Source organism: Lactuca sativa, chromosome 3 (genome assembly GCF_002870075.4).
Source record: "Lactuca sativa cultivar Salinas chromosome 3, Lsat_Salinas_v11, whole genome shotgun sequence".
Classification (NCBI taxonomy): Eukaryota; Viridiplantae; Streptophyta; class Magnoliopsida; order Asterales; family Asteraceae; genus Lactuca; species Lactuca sativa.
Genome location: NC_056625.2, coordinates 151,994,431 through 152,016,198, shown reverse-complemented (window position 1 = coordinate 152,016,198; position 21,768 = coordinate 151,994,431). Strand labels below are relative to the sequence as shown.

At 38.3% G+C, this 21,768-nt stretch overlaps 1 non-coding gene across 1 annotated transcript; it reads left to right on the top strand.

Annotated features, from left to right (window-relative positions):
- Window positions 1–19,993: 19,993 nt before the first annotated feature.
- On the top strand, window positions 19,994–20,100 carry LOC111903432 (small nucleolar RNA R71). Its single transcript, XR_002854156.1, has one exon. It is a non-coding gene; the product is annotated as a small nucleolar RNA R71 (small nucleolar RNA).
- The last annotated feature ends 1,668 nt before the right edge of the window (window positions 20,101–21,768 follow it).

The window sequence follows — 21,768 nt, the reverse complement described above, 5'->3', positions numbered from 1 at the left end:
ATTCCTCTAAGGGTCTCACCTGTCACGTTTTCGGGTTTCAAGGCCTCTATTTGAGCTTCCTTGACTTGTGATGACAGGTGGGAATGGATCGACATGGCTAATGATTTCACTCTTCGGCCAAAGTACTCCTTACGACTAAAGGCATCGGCCACGACGTTTGCCTTTCCCGGATGATAGCGAATCTCACATTCGTTGTCGTTGAGCAATTCGATCCAACGTCGTTGTCTCATGTTTAACTCTTTCTGGTCAAAGATGTGTTGGAGGCTCTTGTGGTCTGTAAAGATAGTGCACTTGGTACCGTATAGGTAGTGCCTCCAGATTTTAAGAGCGAAGACCACCGCTCCAAGTTCTAAGTCATGAGTTGTGTAATTGACCTCATGCGTTTTCAGTTGTCGTGAGGCATATGCAATAACCTTTCCCCTCTGCATTAGCATACAGTCCAGTCCTTGCTTCGAAGCGTCGCAATACACCACAAAATCTTCGGTCCCCTCTGGAAGAGAAAGGATGGGTGCACTGCAAAGGGCCTGTTTCAAAGTCTGAAATGCAGTATCTTGCTTTTCTCCCCAGTTTTAGGTCACACCTTTCTGGGTTAAAGCGGTAAGAGGTTTTGCGATGCTGGAGAAATTCTGAATGAACCTTTGATAATAACCAGCAAGACCTAGAAATTGGCGAATCTCTGTTGGAGTAGTTGGGGCAGACCAGTTTTTGATAGCCTTGATTTTTGATGGGTACAGGTGGATTCCTTCCTTGCTGACTACGTGACCAAGGAAGTCCAGTTTTCTAATCCAAAACTCACACTTTGAGAATTTTGCATAAAGTCTCTCAGTCCGTAACGTCTCTAAGACTTGTCTCAGATGTTGACTATGCTCTTCTTTATTCTTTGAATAAATGAGTATATCGTCTATGAATACGATCACAAATTTATCCAAGAATGGACGACATACCCGATTCATTAGATCCATGAATACGGCCGGGGCATTGGTTAGTCCGAACGGCATCACTACGAACTCGTAATGTCCGTATCTCGTTCGGAAGGCCGTCTTGGGAACATCTCTCTCCAGGACTCGCAGCTAGTGATATCCCGACCTCAGATCGATCTTGGAGAAGTAGTTGGCTCCTTGGAGTTGGTTGAATAAGTCGTCGATTCGGGGTAGGGGTATCGGTTCTTGATGGTAAGTTTGTTGAGTTCTCGGTAGTCGATGCACATCCTGAATGATCCATCCTTCCTTTTCACGAACAAGATGGGTGCTCCCCATGGCGAGAAGCTCGGCCTGATGAACCCTTTTCCAAGTAGCTCATTCAGTTGGCTGGATAGCTCCTGCATCTCTGTCGGGGCTAATCGATAGGGTGCTTTGGCTACTGGGGTAGCTCCGGGAACCAGATCGATTCTGAACTCGACTTGTCTCGCGGGTGGTATTCCCGGAAGGTCCTCGGGAAAAACGTCGGGAAAATCGTATACGTCGGGCACATTCTTGACGTCCTGGACTTCGCGTTTCACATCTACAACATGTTCCAAAAACGCGTGACACTCTTTGCGTAGTCACTTCTGAGCTTGGATACATGAGATGATACAAAGAGTGGTACTGGGTTTGTCGCCCAAGACAATGAAAGTTTCGCTGGTTGGCAGATTAAGACGAACGGCCTTATCGTAACATAAAATGTCTGCATGATGAGAACTCAGCCAATCCATGCCAATGATGACATCGAAACTCTTAATCGAGACTGGCATGAGGCTGATTGTAAAGGGATTATCGTTTAGAGTTAGAGTACAGTTTAAGTATATCTCCTTGGTGCCTTCGGTTTTACCGTTGGCCATTTCTACTATAAACGGTTCACTTAATGATTGTGGTAATGGCTTTAGCAGGCCTTTAAAAATTGTGACTCACAAAACTTCTCTCTGCTCCACTATCAAACAAAATGCATGCATACGAGTTATCCAGAAGAAACGTACCCGTAACAACAGTGGGGTCTGCAACGGCTTCATCTTGTCCCATTGCGAATACTCGGCCCCTTCCGCTGGTATTCCTGTTGTTTGCCTTCGGGCAGTCCCTGCGGTAGTGCCCCGTGTCTCCGCACTCAAAGCAGGCGCGGCTTACTCGCTTCTTATTGCACCTGGTGCAGTGAAGGTCACGACAGAGACCGTGGTGGTGGAAGTTGCATTGGTTGCATTTCGGAAGTTTCCCATTGTATGAGCTTGTGGGGGCAGTATTGGTAGGTACAGTAATAGCGTTGATCGCTACTACTTGTTGTTTCTTGGGGTTCTCCTGTAGGGTTTGCCCCCCTTCTCTTGTTCCAACGCCTATTCTGGCCCTGTCCCTCCTTAGATGGATTGGCGGTAGTCGAAATGGTACCCTGTTTTACCCCGTGGTCGATGAGTCACTGAGCCAGGCGTTTAGCGTTGTTGTAGGTGAGAGGGTTGGAAGCTAGGACATGCCCTTGAATCTGGGGTGACAACCCCCAAATGTACCTTTCAACCTTCTTTGATCCTGGGTTGACCATGGTAGGGCACAATGCAGCGAGGTCGTTGAACCTAGCTGTGTAGGTGACTAGATCAAACCCAGTCATTTTCAGATTCCAGAGCTCCTGCTCAAGCTTTTGCACTTCGCCCCTTGGGCAGTATTCTTCCAGTAGTAGAACCTTCAGATCTTCCCAACTCATGGCGTTGGCGACAGTGAGCGTCACCGAATTCACATGGCTTTTCCACCAAGTGAGGGCTCGATCTATGAAGGTGCAAGCAGCGAACTTGACCTTGCTTGTTTCTTGGCAAGAGCAGATCTCGAAGACTGTTTCGGTCTTTTCGAACCATTGCATTAGTGCAATGACTCCTCCCATGCCATTAAAAGTCTTTGGCTTTGAGTTGCAGAACTCCTTGTAAGTACAGTCCCTCACTTGACCACGGCCGGTGCCATGATTTGAATGATTCGTGCTGCTTCCTGTACCTCCATTTGCATTGGAGTTTATTTGTGAGAGAGCTGCTGTTACTGCTGCTGTGATAGCCGCCTAGACCATGGCCGGATCATACGTTGGTGGTGGAGGTGGTGGTGGCACTGTGCCCGGTCTGGGCCTCAGGTTTGGACGAGGAGGCATCGCGCTGCCAAAAGAAAATGAGAGATCATATGTTTTGGTGATTGCAAGTTGAATGGTATTGAGTTAACTTCCTTTAATAGTTTAAGGATTTGGTTTGGCCAACACAGGGTTCTGAGTCTGATTTATAAATGAAGTTTGAATAGATGTACTTATGAATTGGACGAACTGCACATAATCAAAACAGAAAAGAGGTTTTCCCTATATATTTTAAACATATAGTTGTGTTACATCCGAATTTAGACAAAATTTTTTGACCTTTCTAAAGGTCTGCGATTACAGAAAGTTTAAAGAAAGTAATACTTTTATCCGAAGTCCTAATTTATAACAAAATTTGAAATTTTTGGCAAGCACTACTTGCGACGTAGGTTGCGCTTGGAGCTTGACTCCGCATCCGATTGCTTCGACTCCATTAGACGCCTATCAAAAGCGGCTTGTTGTTCCCTTAATTCGGCTAGGGCTGCAATCATTTGTGCCTGAAATGTCTCAGTTTGGAGTTGGGCATGGTCCTGAATCCCATCCAGCCTACGGATGTCAGAAGTGTGAACCTGCACTTCTACGTTGATTTCGCGGATCCGGTTGGCTTGAACTCCGGATTGATAGCACTGGTTGGCTAGTTTGCCAACCATGACCAGAAGTGCTCGGTCCACCGATCCCCCGCCCCTGACATCATAAAAGTCTCGGCACATGCCGTAGGGAGGGCGTAAGCTTTGTTGTTGGCTCCAATGGTGGAGGTGACTCCCCCACATAGGAGTGGGTCCTTGGAAGTTCCTCACATGGACGGGAGGTTGTGGGGCCGGTGGATTGATAACCTATGGCTCTGAATCTGTACCAGAGTCATCTCCTTCATCCAACTCTATAGGTTCTTTGTCTTCTTCGGGATCTTCTTCAATCCATCCTCCATTACCTTGGTTGGGGTAGTAGGGGTCATTGGGCTGGTGGAATCCAGCCATTGAGTCTGTACGAGAATAGGGTTAAGAATTTACTATAAGCTAGAGTACAAGAATTTTACCCTTAAGTTTAATGGTTGTTGATCCTCAAATACTCCCTTAGTATTATTTAACGATATGTTTTTGGCAAGTTTTAAATTTGTTGTCCACTGCAGACACTCCTCGGCACACGTTAGTCGGTTCTCGGACAAATATAGTTGATCAGGCTATATCCTTCCCAGTTCCGATTACATGTCCCAAGGCGTACCTGCACTGCACAACTTATTTATAATACTTCTAAAATGGTCTGATGTGAAACTCTTATTAGTACGAAATGAATGCATGCTTACTTTACAAAAACTAAATAAATTTAATTTCAAAAGTATGACTCTTCTCAGAGTGTTTTTGCCCAGTTGAGTTTATAGTTGTATACCAAAAATGGTTTTGTTATACTTAATTCACTTTAAATGATGCTCTGATACCAATCTGTCAAACCCCCAAACCAGAACGGCAGAAACGTTCGGGGGCGGAGGACGTCATATTCAGTATCATAACAGTTCATAGAAAGGAAAGTACACACCACCATACATATATAAAGGTTTTTAAAATGTTTACATCATTGTATTCATTACATGCCCAAAAGATAAAAGCATAAATATCTTTCAAAAGAAGTAATTAACGCCAGCGCGTTAATCCCCAAAAGTTGATTTCCAAACCTGCTTAGCGGTTCCCTGAGAATACAAGTTATTTTAAAGAGAAAGTGTCAACAATTAAGTTGGTGAGTTCATAAGTAGTTTAGAAAGTTTGTATGCCATTCCAAATTGAGTGTATGTTTTCCAAGAAAATCCCTTATTTTCTTATAAAAGTGTGAAATGCATGAGAATATATGTATTGAATAATATGGATAGTTAAATCAAGAAAATCCCTTATTTTCCTATTAGTTGTTTGTTTTGTATACCGGGAAAATCCCATATTTTCCTAAAGTGATAGTTAGCCTAATGTCCCAGACTAAAAACCGAAAGCAAAAGACATGCCTTAGGGAGTTAGAGCATAGATTTATATAATAAAACCTATTAGAAGATTTCAGTTTGTTAGATGAAGAATAGTTTTGATAACTACTCATTCATCAATCAGAAGTACTATAATAATTGTATATCCGATGAGTTTTATAACCATACTAAACATAATATGCCTGTAGCGACGTTCTTCAGGCGTCGTAGCGTTATGACAAACTGTCACCCCAAAGGACGGACTGTAGCTAACAGTCAGGGCGCGGGATCATGACTTCCTGTATAGATCTATACACATTTGACACGTTCTCCGAACGGGAGACTCTAGTTATAGACAGGACTTGAAGCGGTACCTTTTAGCAAAAAGGTATTATTTGAAGATGTAAACGTCTCACAGATTCTCAACTAAGTGTATATTAAAGTAGTAGTTTCGTATGCAAAGTTTATCCTTTTTCACAATGTTCGACAATGCATAAATCATAAGTTTTTAAAATGTATTAAAACGGTTTAGCAACGAAGGATGCTTTGGAATTGCTAAATACTTTGTATAAATCTAGTGCATGCAAAATGTGACAAGAGTTTTCACATAGTAGTAGTGAATCACAAGTGATTCATTTGATAAAAACGAGTACAATGAAACTTTATGAAATACACGATAATAACCGTATGTTTACTTGTATTCCCCCCCTCCCCTTAAAAGAGTATAAAAAGCATTTAAAATGTATTTAAAAAAATGTGTTTGTAGGGGTATGAACTCACCTGATGGTTTGAAGAAAGCGAGATGGAAACCGGGCATAATTTCGTCTCGGGAAACGGATTTTTCTCGGGATTCTCGGGAATCACGGGAGTAAAAACGATCTTCGGGACTTGGGCAAAATGACCAGGGCTTCGGGTTAGCACGCGCATGGAAAACGAGGTTAAACGCAAGAGAAACGAGAGGAAATGAGCATGTTTTCCCGGAACCCTCGCATCCCTTTTATAGGGGCTGAGAGGCCTCGGTACGCGGGGCGTACCCGTGCGTCATGGATGACCGAGTCCTCGACTGCCCCGGAGCTCGGATGGGACGGGTCATAGCTCGTATAGGGGGCGACGTGGTCGAACCGAGGCCCTTGATTTGAGTACGCGGGGCGTACGAGGGTACGCAGGGCGTACCTCGGTTCTATCTGCTGACTCCTCTTCGGATATTACCAAGAGTTTAAAATTAAAAAAATATATTAATTATTTATTAAACTTCAAAAATTCATATCTCCTTCATACGAACTCCGTTTTCGACGTTATGTATATCCACATGTAGGTGAGACTAAGATCTACAACTTTCGTTTAGATTCCGTCGGCAAATTCCGAAATTATTTTTATTATTTATTTTTAAAAGGCCGTGCTTAAGGAATTTCTTTAGAAATTCACAACTTCTTTATCTGACGTCGGTTTTTGCCAGACTCTTTACTGCTGAATTACCATTGTCGAGACCTTCGATTCTCGTTTAGGTCATTCCAGCCAAAAGTCGCTCGATCTCCGATTCGAGTTTTTAGCTGCCTGCTGCTAAGCCGAACTTAAAAAAATCATAAATTCAATTTACGAAGTCGGATTTGGGCTTTCTTTTTATGTACTTTCGCAGTTTAACGATATCTATGACTTTCATTTAGACACCTAAGGTCAAAAAGTATTTTATTGAAACTTTGCGTTTTTACGTAACTTCGTATTGCCGGTTTTTGTCGGAAAACTTAGAATGGTCATAACTTCTTCGTTATAACTCGGATTTTAGTGTTCTTTATATGCTTGGAAATCTTAAGACGATATCTACTACATAGCATACTCCAACCAGAGCTTTTAAATACTTCATTTTTCGATGGTATCCCAATTACTTTTTCCAAGAGGTTACAAGACTCGATTTTCAATGACCTGAAATGACGGGTTGTTACAAAAAGTTTAGTTATCCATTTGTTACACAGTTTGGTTAAGAACAGTTTTGTTATCTCAGGAAAAACCCTTATTTTGCTTAAAAGTTGGTGGTTGGTTGTCGATTCGGAATGTAGTGTACAAGCATCTACCATACTTGTAGCGTTAATGAAGTATTCTGAAATCCTGGTTATCCTTGAAAGTAAATCTCCATTATCTAATTTGCGAGTTCTATAACCATACGATAAACTAGATATGGCAAAAGGAAGGCCAATATCATTTATGACTTTTGTCACCCGTAGACCTGCCGGTCCCACTGTAGCTAGCAGCAAGGTGCGGGGTAGTCAGCCCCATATAGATCTATACACTCAAGTCACGCTCTCCTCCTAGGAGATTCTGGTTACAGGGGCGGTCCTCCACTCGCGTATCTCTGTGGAGTGTTTCAGAGGACATGTCTTCAATCTTAAGAATAATGAATTTACAAGTAATAATGCGGAAAATTCTGTTTTAGATTCTAGTTACAAAGGCGGTCCTGCACTCACGTATCTTTGTGGAGTGTTACAGAGGATGTATTGAAAATTTTGAGATTAATGATTTTAACAGTAATAATGTGGAAAATCATTCAAGAGATATCAAATATAACATTTTATAACGAGTTTCGCAATTAGTTTGAAAACTAACTCTACAAGTCAAACGGTTGGTTAATACGGTTTTCAATGTTAAAAGCATGCGGAATATGAAACATTTCAAATGAAATAATAAGTTTGAATACTAAATTTCCTCTTACTTTTGCTTGTATTCCCCCTGAAAACATTGAAAAACACGGAAAAAGGTGTAGGGGTATAAACTCACCCGTCGAGAAATGTGTCGGTTGGATGCTAAGTGTCAGTTCGGGGCTTGATCACGCGCGAGGATCATATGTAACATAAGGAGATACATAATTGTATCTAATTAGACTTTGAAGTACTAATTAAGTGAGATAAAACACTTCGAGACGCGAAAACACTTTATCTCAAGTGTTAGGAATGGTCCAGATTGCATCTAAGGGTGTGTAGGGCCTAAATATGGAGTTTGCTCTTCAACAGTCAACTCCTTGAGGAGTTTACGGCCAAATGACCATATCCCCATGATTTTACGGCCATAAACTCATGGGTGGTGGATTCTTGGATGATTAAAGGTCTTACAATGCACAAGGGAAGGTTCTAGGGTTGAATCAAAGGCTTAGGAAGTGATCGGGACTTGAATTGACCTTGGAAAAGGAGTTTACAGTTTATGAAGGTGTTCTTGGTGAGTTTACTACCGTAAACACATAAGTTTACGGCCGTAGACTCATGTTTGACCATGATTCATGTGTTTTGGTGGTTATAGGTTAATCACATGTGATTCTAGCTCAATATACAAGCCATACAAGGTGTTAGGGGCACTTAAACACCCTTTGGAGGTGTTTATGGTCCATGAATGAGGTTTTACGGTCCAAGCATGTTCTTGGGCCGTAAACTCATGTTTACTCCTCAAACGGTAAGATTTTGGTGCTCTAAGTTCATTCATGTAAGCCCCTAAGTCATATCTAAGCACTAGAAGTGATTTGGAAGGGTTTTGGGGCTTCAAAACCCTCTTATAGGAGCTCACGGTTTTGGGAGATGTTCCCAAATGGTAAACACATGTTCTTGGGTGTTTTGAATGATTTAAACATAGATTTTCATGCTAGACAAGTTAAACAACAAGCTAGGATAGGTTACTTACCAATTTGGAGCTTGAAAGGGGTGTTTTTGGATCAAACTCGAGTTTTTAGAGAGAGAGTAGTGAGAGAAAGTGGTTTAAGAGAGTGAAAAGGCTTCAAAATGAGGTCACTCAATCCCTTATATAGGGGTTGAGTTTGTGGCCCGGTGGAAATCTACCCGATACCGACGTTAAACGAAGCTTTTGGTCTTACCCGATTAATTTGTCGTAACCCGACTTAGTCGAAACTAAAACTTTTCCAAATGAATATTGAGGATGATTTAACATGTTTTTAATGTGTTCCAACACTTATGAAGCCAAAATAAAAGTCGCAATTTAATTAACTTAATCAAAAATTTAACGGAAAGTTTAAATAAAAATAAATTTTATTAACGGAAATGGAATATTGTGACGGAATAAGTTTCGGGTTGTCACAGAAATAAAAAAAAAAAATAGACAAGAACAGATAGGTTTTTGGCCATGGCAGTTTAGAGAAGGAGGAGACTAAAACTTATGCAGAAAACGTGTTCTAAAAAGCTCAAAATAAGCTAAAAGACGCAATGGCGTCTTAGGGGGTGTCTTAGGCGTGTCCTAGGACGTCACCTAAAAACGAGGGTGTTTTTGTAATTTCAGCAGAGATTTCATCAGGGGAAAAAACTTGACAGCCCATCGGTGTCTTAGACGGCGTCTAAGACGTCTCATGGGATGCCTGAAGGCTATTATTATTATTATTATTATTATTATTATTATTATTATTATTATTTATTACTATTATATTTTTACTATTTTTTTGGCGTATTTGTCTGTTCGAGAGAGCTTTATGGGTTTTTTTTAGAAACTTTTTTTTTTTTTTAATTTTAAGCAAAATTAAATACCCCCTCCCCAACTTTAAACCTTGGATCATCCTTGATACAAAAAAATTAAAACACACAAAATGAAAAATTAAAAGTAAAAAAACACCAACACGTGGGTTGCCTCCCGAAAATCGCTAGGTTTTACGTCTTCATCCAGATGGTTTACCTTGACTAAATTGTTTCTAAATATTTTGGTACCTCGAGCGTTATTTTTTCAATGAGTGTCGTTTCTCCATCTACCATTTTAATGTATGGTTTGAGTCTTTATTCGTTTACCTTGAATGCTTCACCGCCTTTCGTGTGTTTGATTTCAATGGCACCGTGATCTGCCACATTTGTCACCGTGATCCTGTGGAAGAGTTTGAGACGAGAGTTGAATAGACACAACAATTATCCTTCAACGAATTGTTTTCGGATAATATGTCGGTCATGAAATGCCTTCATCTTTTCTTTATAGATCATTGAGCTTTCGTAAGCTTCCCTTTGAATCTCTTCCAATTCAACAAGTTGGAGTTTTCTTTCCATACCTGCATCACTTAATTTAAAGTTATCCTTTTTATGGCCCACATGGCACGGTGGTCCAACCCCACTGGGAGATGGCATGGTTTTCCATAAACAAGCGATATCGGGACATTCCAATGGGCGTCTTATAGGTTGTACGGTATGCCCATAATGCATCATCTAATCTTAATGACCAATCTTTTCGGTCAGGACGGATAGTCTTTTCCAAGTTGCGTTTAACTTCCCTATTTGACACCTTTACTTGTCTACTTGTTTGTAGGTGATATAGAGTGGCTATCCTATTTGCGACACCATAGTTTTTTAGTAACTTTGCAAAATGTCAATTTTTAAAATAAGAGCCCCTGTCACTAATAATAGTTTGAGGGATTTCATGTCTAGAAAAGATGTTCTTTTTGACAAATTTACAAACAAAACTATGGTCATTTATGCGTGTAGCCTCGGCTTTGACCCATTTTTATATATAATCAACGGCTACAAGATTGTATAGATTGCCATAAGAAATGGGGAACAAACCCATGAAATCAATGGCCCATACATCAAAATTTTTAACTACTAAAATTGGGGTCATTAGCATCATGTCCCGTCATGAGATTCCCCCAACTTGTTGGCAACAAATACAAGCTTTAACGAATGTATGTGCTTTTTTAAAAATAGAGGGCCAGAAAAAAAACTGCTTTGTAGAATCCGGTGCCCTGTCTTTTTGGCACTAAAATTCCCTCCACATGCATATGAATGGAAATGTCGAAGAATATTTTCTTGCTCCGTTAGTGGTACACAACGCCAAATCACTTGATCCGCTCCAAATTTGAAATGATCTGGGTCCTCCCATGTGTAGTATTTTGTTTGGGAGTGGAAGAACCTCATTTGTTGAGTAGTCCAATATGATGGAGTTTCCCCTGTCACAAAGTAATTCACTAAATTAGCAAACCATGGTATAGTTTTGATAGCAAGAATATGCTCACCCGAAAAGTTTTCTTGAATAACTTCCGGTGAGTTGTCATTATTAATTATTCTAGATAAATGATCTGTCACAACATTTTCGGAACCCTTTTTGTCCCAGATTTCAAGATCAAATTCTTGAAGAAGAATGATCCATCTAATGAGACGTGGTTTGGCATCCTTCTTTTCTAAGAGGTGGTGAATGGCACTATGTTCAGTGAAAATAACAACTTTAGATCCTCAAATGCAGGATCTAAATTTGTCTAGTACAAACAAGACCGCAAGCAACTCTTTTCCGGCAATAGTGTAATTTAATTGTGCATCCGAAATTTTTTTGCTCGCATAACATATTGCAATAGGTTTTTTATTCACTCGTTGTCCTAAAACTGCTCCTACCGCGTAATCACTCGCATCACACTTAATTTCAAAAGGTAAAGTCCAATCGGGTGATTGCAAGATAGGTGCTTCAACAAGTGTATTCTTTAATTTGGTAAAAACTTCAAGACATGCTTTACCAAAGGAAAATGGTGCATCTTTTAAAATTTGATTTCAAAGAGGTTTTGAGATTGCACTAAAAGCCTTGATAAATCTTCGATAAAAGTCGGCATTGCCCAAGAAAAGAACGGACGCCTTTTACCGAAATGGGTGGGAGAAGAGTAGAAATAATTTGTACTTTGGCCCGGTCGACTTTAAAACCACACTTGGACACAACATGGCCAAGTACAATTCCCTCTATTACCATGAAATGATTCTTCTCCCAACTTAAAACCAAATTAGACTCAATACAACATTTCAAAAGTTTTTCTATTTGGTTTAAGCATGTCTCAAAGGAAGATCCAAAAATTGAAAAATCATCTATGAATATTTCTAATGATTCCCCCACCATGTCGGAATAAATAGCCATCATACTAATGGGTTTTGAGTAAAACATCAATCCTAAGGTGTACATGCAAACCCTAAAGCTTTGGATCTAGTTTGTCTAATGAACATGCAATAATCATCTAAAGATCATAAACCCTTGATCTAGCATATAATAATCAAATCAACATATGAATTAGGGTTTAGATCCTACATTGATTGTTATGTAGCAATAACAATCTCAATTCCTCTTGATCTTGACTCTTGAAAGCTTAGTGCCTCAAATTTTGCACCTTTAATGGAGTCACAAACACCATAAGTAACAAGATGAACAAGGAGAGAGGGAGAAGGCACCAAAAATGTCCTAGGGTAGAAGGTTCGGGACATTTTTGGCTTGCCAAGGGTTCCTTTTATAGTGAGGCTATTAGGGTTTTGAACTAGGAAACCCTAATCTGACTGCTTACGCCCTAAGCAGTCCATGGACTCCCTCCTTAGAAGCCTTGGACGAATTCTAATGGGTTTCCCCATAGATTTCGTCCACTCCAACTTCTATGGAGTCCATTAGCCCAATATTCAACTATCACACAATTGACAGTTCTGGTCCCCTTTATTTAATTTATGTCTTTTAGTCACAAAACTAAGTCTTAATTAGTTCTTGACTAATATTAATTAAAAAATATGATTTCTCCTTTAATATATTATTCTTATAATATATTAACAAATCATAATTAATCCTTTTCTCCTTAATTCATCCTATTAGTTGCTATGGTGAAGGCAACCCAAAAGGACCATGCTTGCAATCGGGACAAGTACATACCAAAATAGTTATGGGCTTAGACACTAATCCAACAGTCTCCCACTTGGATAAGTCTAATAACTATTCTGCATATGACTTCGGAACCTGATCAGCAACCGTAGCTTTCAAAAGCCACTATCAACTCTGATTTTATCATATACGCGTCCTTTAGATAAGGGATCATATATTCCTCCATTCTAGATATCGTATGAACTGAGACATGGATTTTAATCATACTCTCTGTTCTTGTGTTGTTTCCTGACGACTAACAACAGACTATAATTGAACACGTCAACTTAGTCCCGGCTTGGCCAAGCGCTTAGGGTATCATCACTAAATCACCTAGGGGCCCACAGATATCATTTTTATCCTATGTTGGGTAAAAGAAATGGATAAACTTTGACTCCAGTGCTCGTTTGTACCTACTTATCAAATCACACACAACAATATGTTTTATAACACCAAGTTACTAGTGCATTTACATATTATCAATGTGCAACCGACTGGTAGAATACAACTCACACGTCTCGGTTTCAAGAATATAAGATATTTTCGTCTCACCTATCACTCGTGATAAAATCCATGAAGCGATCCAAGTGAGTGTGGGTTTAATCCAATACTCTAATCTTGTAGCAACACTCATGAACTCTACAACAAACTTGTGCTATGTCTAAACACTTTAGACACTCTACAGACGGATTCATGACAGTCTTCTTTCATACCTACTTCCAAAGTATGATCGACTTTGGATGGTTTGAACAATATTATTATTCAGGAAGTCAAAACATGCAAAATGAAACACAAGAATAGTCGAACCCAATATGGCCCCAAACTTTTTAGTATAAATAAAACTCATTTTATTTAATCACCATATTGATTAAACATTATTCATTGTATAATGTTTCGGGTAATCATCTTATTACTTGAATTATAACAACAATTGTCCCATGCTCTTAGCATGCACATTATGTTTACCTATGGTCCTTACTTTGTGAAATAGTATAATTGAATAACATTTTCAATCACACTCATTTCACAATTCCCAATCCTTACCAAAAGTGTGAGAATACCAAATTCTTGCCACTTCTAAAATATGTTAGATTTTTAACATTTTATGCAATGATTCTTTCATAATGTCATAGCGCCAAAGTCACAAAGACTTTGCCAATGAAATTACAAAGTCATCTTTTGGAGATTGTTTCAAGACAATTCCATAGACATGAAGTCTCACATTCAAAGTACATTCCTTTGAACATCCTTCTTGCATAAAAGTTTCTAATCTACATAGAGATTCTTAAAGTCCAACTCCCAATATGGAAACAATTCCATATTTACCATATGACAAATCATTATTAATAGACTCATATATAATAATAATAATGTTAGTATGGTCCTTCCATTACTATACTTCCAACTGCTCATAAGCGATAAATCATTGGCAAAGCTTAGATTGCCCTCTTGACAATTAATTAATCACCTTTAGTCGTATCTGGTTCCAATCCTTTTTCCCTCTTAATTCCCTAGGCATTTGGAAAATTTTAGAATACGCGAATATTATAGCATATGTAATCGATCCTATGCCCAAAGCATATGGGATACGATTCATAATGTCTTACATAAAGACGTGATACGTGACCAGTCTTTTTCTTAAATTTCTCTATTTGCCATGTTCTCACAATCTGAACTATGAAGAGGGATGCCATAATCATAATCGAATTTGAGAACACAATTTTAATTTTATATGACTAAATTAGATAAAAAAATCAATCCATGCTTTTAGAACTAAAATGAAGTATAAACTTCTCTCCCTTAATTATAGCAAAACAACATTTCAACCCTTGCAACTTTGTGAATTGAACCTTTTGTTTTCTATAATTAATATTTCTATCTTGCAATACTTACCATAATTATCATGCTCCCACTCACATGATGATTATATCTTTTCCAAGAATAACACTTATGCTCCCACTGGCTTTGACACCTATTCAGAAATTAGTTGGACTTCTAGAAACCAATACTTATTGACTTTATTTAGAAATGTTCAGATTTCTAAAACCGAGATGCTCCAATATGCCTTTATCTAAGCTTCTCGAACTCATACACCTTTCCTTAGATAACCTATATGTGTGTTTAAACAATTCTAGAACTTAGAACAATAAGTCTAAAATGTTCAGACCCATTTGCCATGTTCTCACAATTCGAACTACAAAGAGGGATGTCGTAATCATAATCAAATTTGAGAAATGCAAATTACATAATGCTATCTTCAAAATCTCTCTTAGTGAAAGCGTTTCCACACAATCATTTTCATGAAGGAGAGAAAGCTTATGACACCCAGATTTTGTGGTGTGTTGCTATCCATGTGAATTTGTCATAACCATAATCATAAGAAAATAATTGTGACAAATCCAAACTCTTATGGATCGAACTTGTCCATTCTTAATTTCTTGCCATCAAGGGTCCTACAATTGCTTCCAAGTTATTGAGCAGCTCACCCCTACCTTTCAACGAGCTTTCCATTGATTAATGTGCCTTACCACTATGTAACATATTGAGAACTCATAGAACTCACATGCATAGTTGACCAAACTGGAATGACATGAAAACAAGAATATGTCAACACGATAGGTTAGAAACCTCAAGTCGTGTGCTAGTAATTAACAGCAGGTTTACTCATGATTAGTTCTTAAATCTTTTCAAGATCTTTAGACTCCCACTGACCTCTTGACATATTAGACTCTCTTATCAAGAAAGATTTTTTGACAAAACAAATATTCAAGAGTTAGTGTGTGTCTATATCAATACAAAGCCTACACACAATTTGGTACTAGTTGGTCGTTGTCTTATTCAAGACATCACAACTTACCAAAATGTGCAAGTGTAAGAACATTCCTACTTAAAATTTGTCACTCAAGTCGCAATCTTGGAGTCTGACTCTAAGACTTGATTTTAGAACTAAGTACGATACATCTTATTAACTTAACCACCATAACAATTCTCGATTCCTCTTCTTAACCAAACTAGTAAACTAAGGTGTCCTTAGAGGATAAATTGTAATATGGTTCCTACGATTACCAAGACGATCATAAAACACAATGCAAAAGTACTCACCCTTCTTCTTAGATTGGAGAAACTTTTTATCTTTCTGCATTCATTGATTCTACTTATTCGTTCTGCCATTCATTGAAACTTTTCAATGATTCGGAATTACACTTAATCTTGTAAGTATAACCACAGTTACTAGACTTTAGTAAATCATGACGAATAATGTTATTGTTATTTATGGTGGACTTGACCAGTGCACAACATTGTGAACTCGATCTCCTAGTCCTTCACTTGACTCTTTGTCAAGGAATTAGCCTTAAAAATTCTAAGTACCAAGATTTCCATACATCACATAATTCAAATCATATGATTCCAAGTTTCTGTCCAATTGAAACTTGGACGATGGGAATCTTCCCTTACTTAGAAAATTACGACATTACCATAAATAACATAACTAAGAATCACATCCATTTAATATTTCTTATAATAGAAACATACAGACATCAATTTTGATAATTGCCACTGCAAGGAAATATAAATAAGACAGAAACAAAATTTATTTTATTGCGGAAAAATATATCCTTACAATGTAAATAAAAACTATGCTATTACATATTCCTAAGCAATTTATCATAACTCTAAGCAGCAGCTCAAAAATCCGATCATCGAATTCATGCGATCGTAATCCATTTCTTCGCGATCAGACTCAGCTCGCTCCTTCCTTTAAGCTTCCTTTCTTTTCTTCGATCCTTCAAAACATCAAAATGTAATCTTATCACATCATGTATTAACAATCTCCAAATAGCAACTTAATAGATTTAGATAGTGGATTTTACCTGAAGTAGAGTCATACAACTTGACTCTCCCATCTCTTAGATCTCTTGGTAGTCAGGGCAACTTCGTAACCAATGTCTCTTTTTTTGGCAGTAGAAAAATATGGACTCTTCTGGAATGGTACATGGGACTATCTCAGGCTTAGTCTTTCTCTTACGTAGAGAAAACTTTTCTTGAATTCCAATGTTGCCATTGCCCGTAGAAGGTTGGGATATTGATTTATCAGACCAATTTGCTCGACCAGTGCGCCAAATTATTTTTGATTCAGCAGTAATAAGAAAATAAGTCAAATCAATAAGGGTCATGTCGTGGTCCATCATATAGTACTCACTAACGAACTTACCATATGATTCGGGAAGCGATTAAAGAACCAAGTTAACAACCAACTTCCTTGAGACATCGACACCCAACATCCTTAACCTATAAATGCGTGACTTCATCTTTAAGACATTTGCACACACAGACTTTCCATCTTTGTGTCTTATTGCCAATAGTTCTTGAGTGACCTTGAACTTTTCAAGTCTTCGAACACGTAGGTCAGGGAGAATTATTGGAGGAGGTGGAGGAAGTGAAGCACCATTTCCATTTCCACAATCCAATTGTGGAACATCATCTTCACGTGCAAAACTTTATCCAACGGATTCAGGATAACCATAGCTGTCAAACTTTGACATCTATAAAATGGGAAAAAATTCAAGTTAGTTGATTGAGTCCTTAATAAAACACCTAAATGAGATATTAAGGCTAGGACACAACGCAATATTCTATAAACTGGAAGAAGGATGTCGTAATCCAATTTGCATAATATTTGAAGGTAGGTAAATGACGATTTACCAATTTCCACCATGAAAAACGAAAAAGAAGGTTAAGTTTTAAATGTATTGGAAACTCCTAGATCTTTTGAGATTCATTGAACTTTTCAATGGCATGTTTAAATCTTGATATGCCCCTCGATTTGTGACTGGGATGCCGAGGATCACAAAACAGGGTGTGAATAACCATGCAAACATACATGGTGACCTCAATGTTATAGTCACCTATTCGATGTGCCGGTTAACCACACATGCTCCACCGAACTATGACAAACATCGAGTCACCCTTCGCCACCTTTGCTAGAACCCAATTAGTGTGTCGGTTAACCACACACGCTCCACTAACGTCTTAGCAAGGGTACAAAGTGTAATTTAATGGAATTGCATCAATTCACTTTTGCCTAAAATAACTAAGATTGGGAATTTTTTTGTAAAACGTTTAGTTACTTTAATATTCATTATACTTTTAATGAGGAGAGGGTTTGCCCTATCCTACCCGTTCGGCTAACGACCCTCTACCAATCAAGGAAGCGATGGGTGAGAGTGGACACCCATTAAATGGTCATTTTATAGGCCATAACCTTATACCCCACTTATAGATCGGCTTCGAGAATGAGGCTTACTAACGGTAAGACTAGCAGTTTAAGTTATACATATATAATATTAGACTTTTAATGTTATATATAGTATAAAGGAGTATTTTACAATTTTAAAATACTAGGTGGTTTAATTTTATAAATTACACTTTAAATTTAATTAAATATAAACCATATCATTATGTATTTATTAACTCTTTTTTAATTATACTTTTAAGTAACTTAATAAAACCATAAAGGTGTAATTTGAACTTTTCAAAACTAGGGTTTTAGAATTTAATATTTCAAAATTAAAGTTTTAATCAAGTTTTAAATTCCAAAACTTAAGGACAAATTTTAGAAACTTTTAAAAAACTTAGGGTTTAGAATTTAAATATTACAAAATTAAACATTTTAATCAAAAAATTTAAATTCCAAAACTTGAGGGCAAGTTTTGAAACTTTTCAAAACTATCTAGACCAAATTACTATTAATTAAATTAATCAAATAATTGGTAATTATCTAAATTTGACCTAATTCAATTTCTTACAAGATAATTCAAAAACAAAATTACAAATAATTAATATTTATCTTATAAAACAAGTAATTATCTAAATTTTGTCAATTATCTTCTATTTTGGTAAGGATAATCACCAAATATTGATAAAATTCAGATTTTATTAATGAAAAATGTTTTTGGTAATTATCCCACAACAAAATAGGTCAAAATCCTGCAAAATTAGCCATCTACGACTCTGACTCGTTGAGTCAGCACTGGACTCGTCGAGTTCCCAATGGACTCGGAGAGTTCAGTCATGGACTCGGCAAGTCTAGCCCCCAGAAAGCAGAATTTGCGATTTTAAGCTTGAATGATTATGAAATACATCAAATACATTATACAAATAGCCTAGGATCTGATACCACTGATGGGTTTTGAGCAAAACATCAATCCTATGGTGTACATGCATACCCTAAAGCTTCGGATCTAGTTTGTCTAATGAACATGCAATAATCATCCAAAGCTCGTTAACCCAAGATCTAGCATATAATAATCAAATCAAGATATGAATTAGGGTTTAGATCTTACCTTGATTGTTATGTAGCAATAACAATCTCAATTCCTCTTGATCTTGACTCTTAAAAGCTTAGTGCCTCAAATGCTGCACCTCTAATGGAGTCAAAAACACCATGAGCAACAAGATGAACAAGGAGAGAGGGAGAAGGCACCAAAAACGTCCTAGGGTTTCTTTTAGAAGGTTAGGGACGTTTTTGGCTTGCCAAGGGTTCCTTTTATAGTGAGGCTATTAGGTTTTTGAACTAGGAAACCCTAATCTGACTGCTTAGGCCCTAAGCAGCCCATGGACTGCCTCCTTAGAAGCCTTGGACGAATTCTAATGGGTTTCACCATAGATTTCTTCCGCTCCAACTTCTATGGAGTCCATTAGCCCAATATTCAACTATCACACAATTGAAAGTTCTGGTCCCCATTAATTAGTTAATGTATTTTAGTCACAAAACTAATTCTTAATTAATTCTTGACTAATATTAATTAAACAATATGATTTCTCCTTTAATATATTATTCTTATAATATATTAATAAATCATAATTAATCCTTTTCTCCTTAATTCATCCTATCAGTTGCTATGGTGAAGGCAACCCAAAAGGACCATGCTCGCAATCAGGTAAAGTACATACCAAAATAGTTATGGGCTTAGACACTAATTGATTTCCTCTTGACTTCTCATGCACTCATTTGCAATGTGTCCTGAATCTCCACAACTTACACAAATCTTTTGTCCCTGCAAAAGAAATACACACATTTCTCTTTGCCTACACTAGAGAGTAGTAAGTCAAATTTTTTTATTTAAAGAATTAATATTAGATTTGACTTCATTTTTCCAGTTTTTGTATAGTCCAACTGAAGCAGCAGATGAAACTGGAGTGTCCCATTTCTTAGCTGAGTAATTGGTTTTTGAACCATGACTCAACTGCTCCAAGAATCGCCAAGCGTCTTCATTATCTTGCATCATGATAGTGCCGCCAGACGAGGCATTAATCATAGTTTGATTGGCAGTGTCGAATCCATCATAAAAGAAACGTACATGTTGCCAACGAGGAAATTCATGATGCGGACATGAACGCAACAATTCCTTGAGGCGTTCAAATGCATCATGAAATTCTTCATTGGGTTTTTGTGCAAAATCTTGTATCGCTTTTCTTATTTCCGTTGTGTTACTAGCAGGGTAAAACTCTTGCAAAAATTTAGTTTTTAATTGCTCTCGAATAGTAATACTATGGGGGGCAATAGAAGTGAACCAATACTTAGCTTTTTCTTTTAAAGTGAACAGAAATAAGTGAAGTCTAAAGGAATCTCTATTAGTTCCTCACGGAGTATTCATGTTAGAAATTGCAAGGAACTTATAGAGGTGATTGTATGGATCGTCGGTTTTATGGCCTCTAAGGATGGGTAAGACACTAATTAGTTGTGGCCGTACTTCCACATGGTGCTCATTTCCTTCGGTGAAGAGTATACGTGAAGCATCATCATACTCTCCAGGCTGAAAATGAGACGCCACAGATTGTTTATTAGGTTGCGGAAAGTAAAGATGATGGAATTGGTTACCTTCATTGTAGTATCCTCCATTTGCATTGTTGAATCCACCATTTTATATCCTTCGGTATTGATTCCCAAAGCCTTGATTTTCGAACCCATCATTGTAGTCATTATTGCCACCATTGTGGAAATTTTGGTTGTTCCAGTTGTTGTAATTTCCGTTTCCACCCTGATTCCCTTGATTATGCCTATTACCACCGTTGTGGTTTTGATTCCAACAAATTCCATTGTCACTTCCATTATCAGAATCCCAGTCATCCTCGTTCCCGCCATTACCACCATTAACGAATTGAGGACCAACATCTCTAGGATTTTGGTTCTGATTTCTAACGTTACCACCGTTATGGTTTTCTACACTGACTCCCATATTTTGTGCCCACTTTCCTCCACTTCCACCATTTTGGCCACGGTTGTTTTTCTTCGGTTGTGGTTGCACTAGTTGGATGATTGGTGCACCGACATTGTTGTTGTTCCCATTGTTTCCATTGTTGTTGTTTGGGAATTGAGCTGGTGGTGGAACTAGTGGTGGAGGATTGTTGACTGCATCCTCATGCCCCTCGACCACATCTTCCACGAAAACATTATCTACACTCATAGTTTTGATGTTCCTTATGGCGACCCGATTTAAGCGAGCGATTCGTTCGATTTCTGGATCAAATGTAAGCGGTGAAGAATGTCCGCTATATCTTGTATGCATGCACCGGTGTGCCTGCACAACACAAATAAAATAAACTGTAACAGCCCTGATTTCCAGGTATCTTTTATGCTTATGTTTTTGGTGTTTTGTGAGGGGACTCGGCGAGTTGGAGCTCAAACTCGCCGAGTAGGATCACGGTTCTGGACGCGGGTTCGCGCCTGGACTCGGCGAGTCCAGGGTATGGACTCGGCGAGTCCGCGCTGTTTAATGAAACCCTAATTTCTCGGGTTTGGGACCTATTTAAAGGGCCTTAAGGCCGTCATTTGTGCTCACCAGACCCCTGAGTGAAACCCTAGCGAGTTTGAGCGTTTGGAGCAAAGCAAGGAGCCATTATTGACCTTGGAGGTGTTATATTGCAAGGGAAAGGAAGCAATAGCTAAGGGGGAATCAAGAGAAGCCACTTCCTGAAGATTTGAGGACCAGAACATCACATTTGAGGTACTACCTTCGAGCTATTCTCTGTTATGTTGATGTTTATATTGATTTAGGGCTTATTGAGCCCTTTTGTGGCTAGATCTAGTGCTTCCTTGGTCCCTTAAGTGAGTTAGGTTCTAGATCTGGACCTTTGGAGGTCCAGAGTGT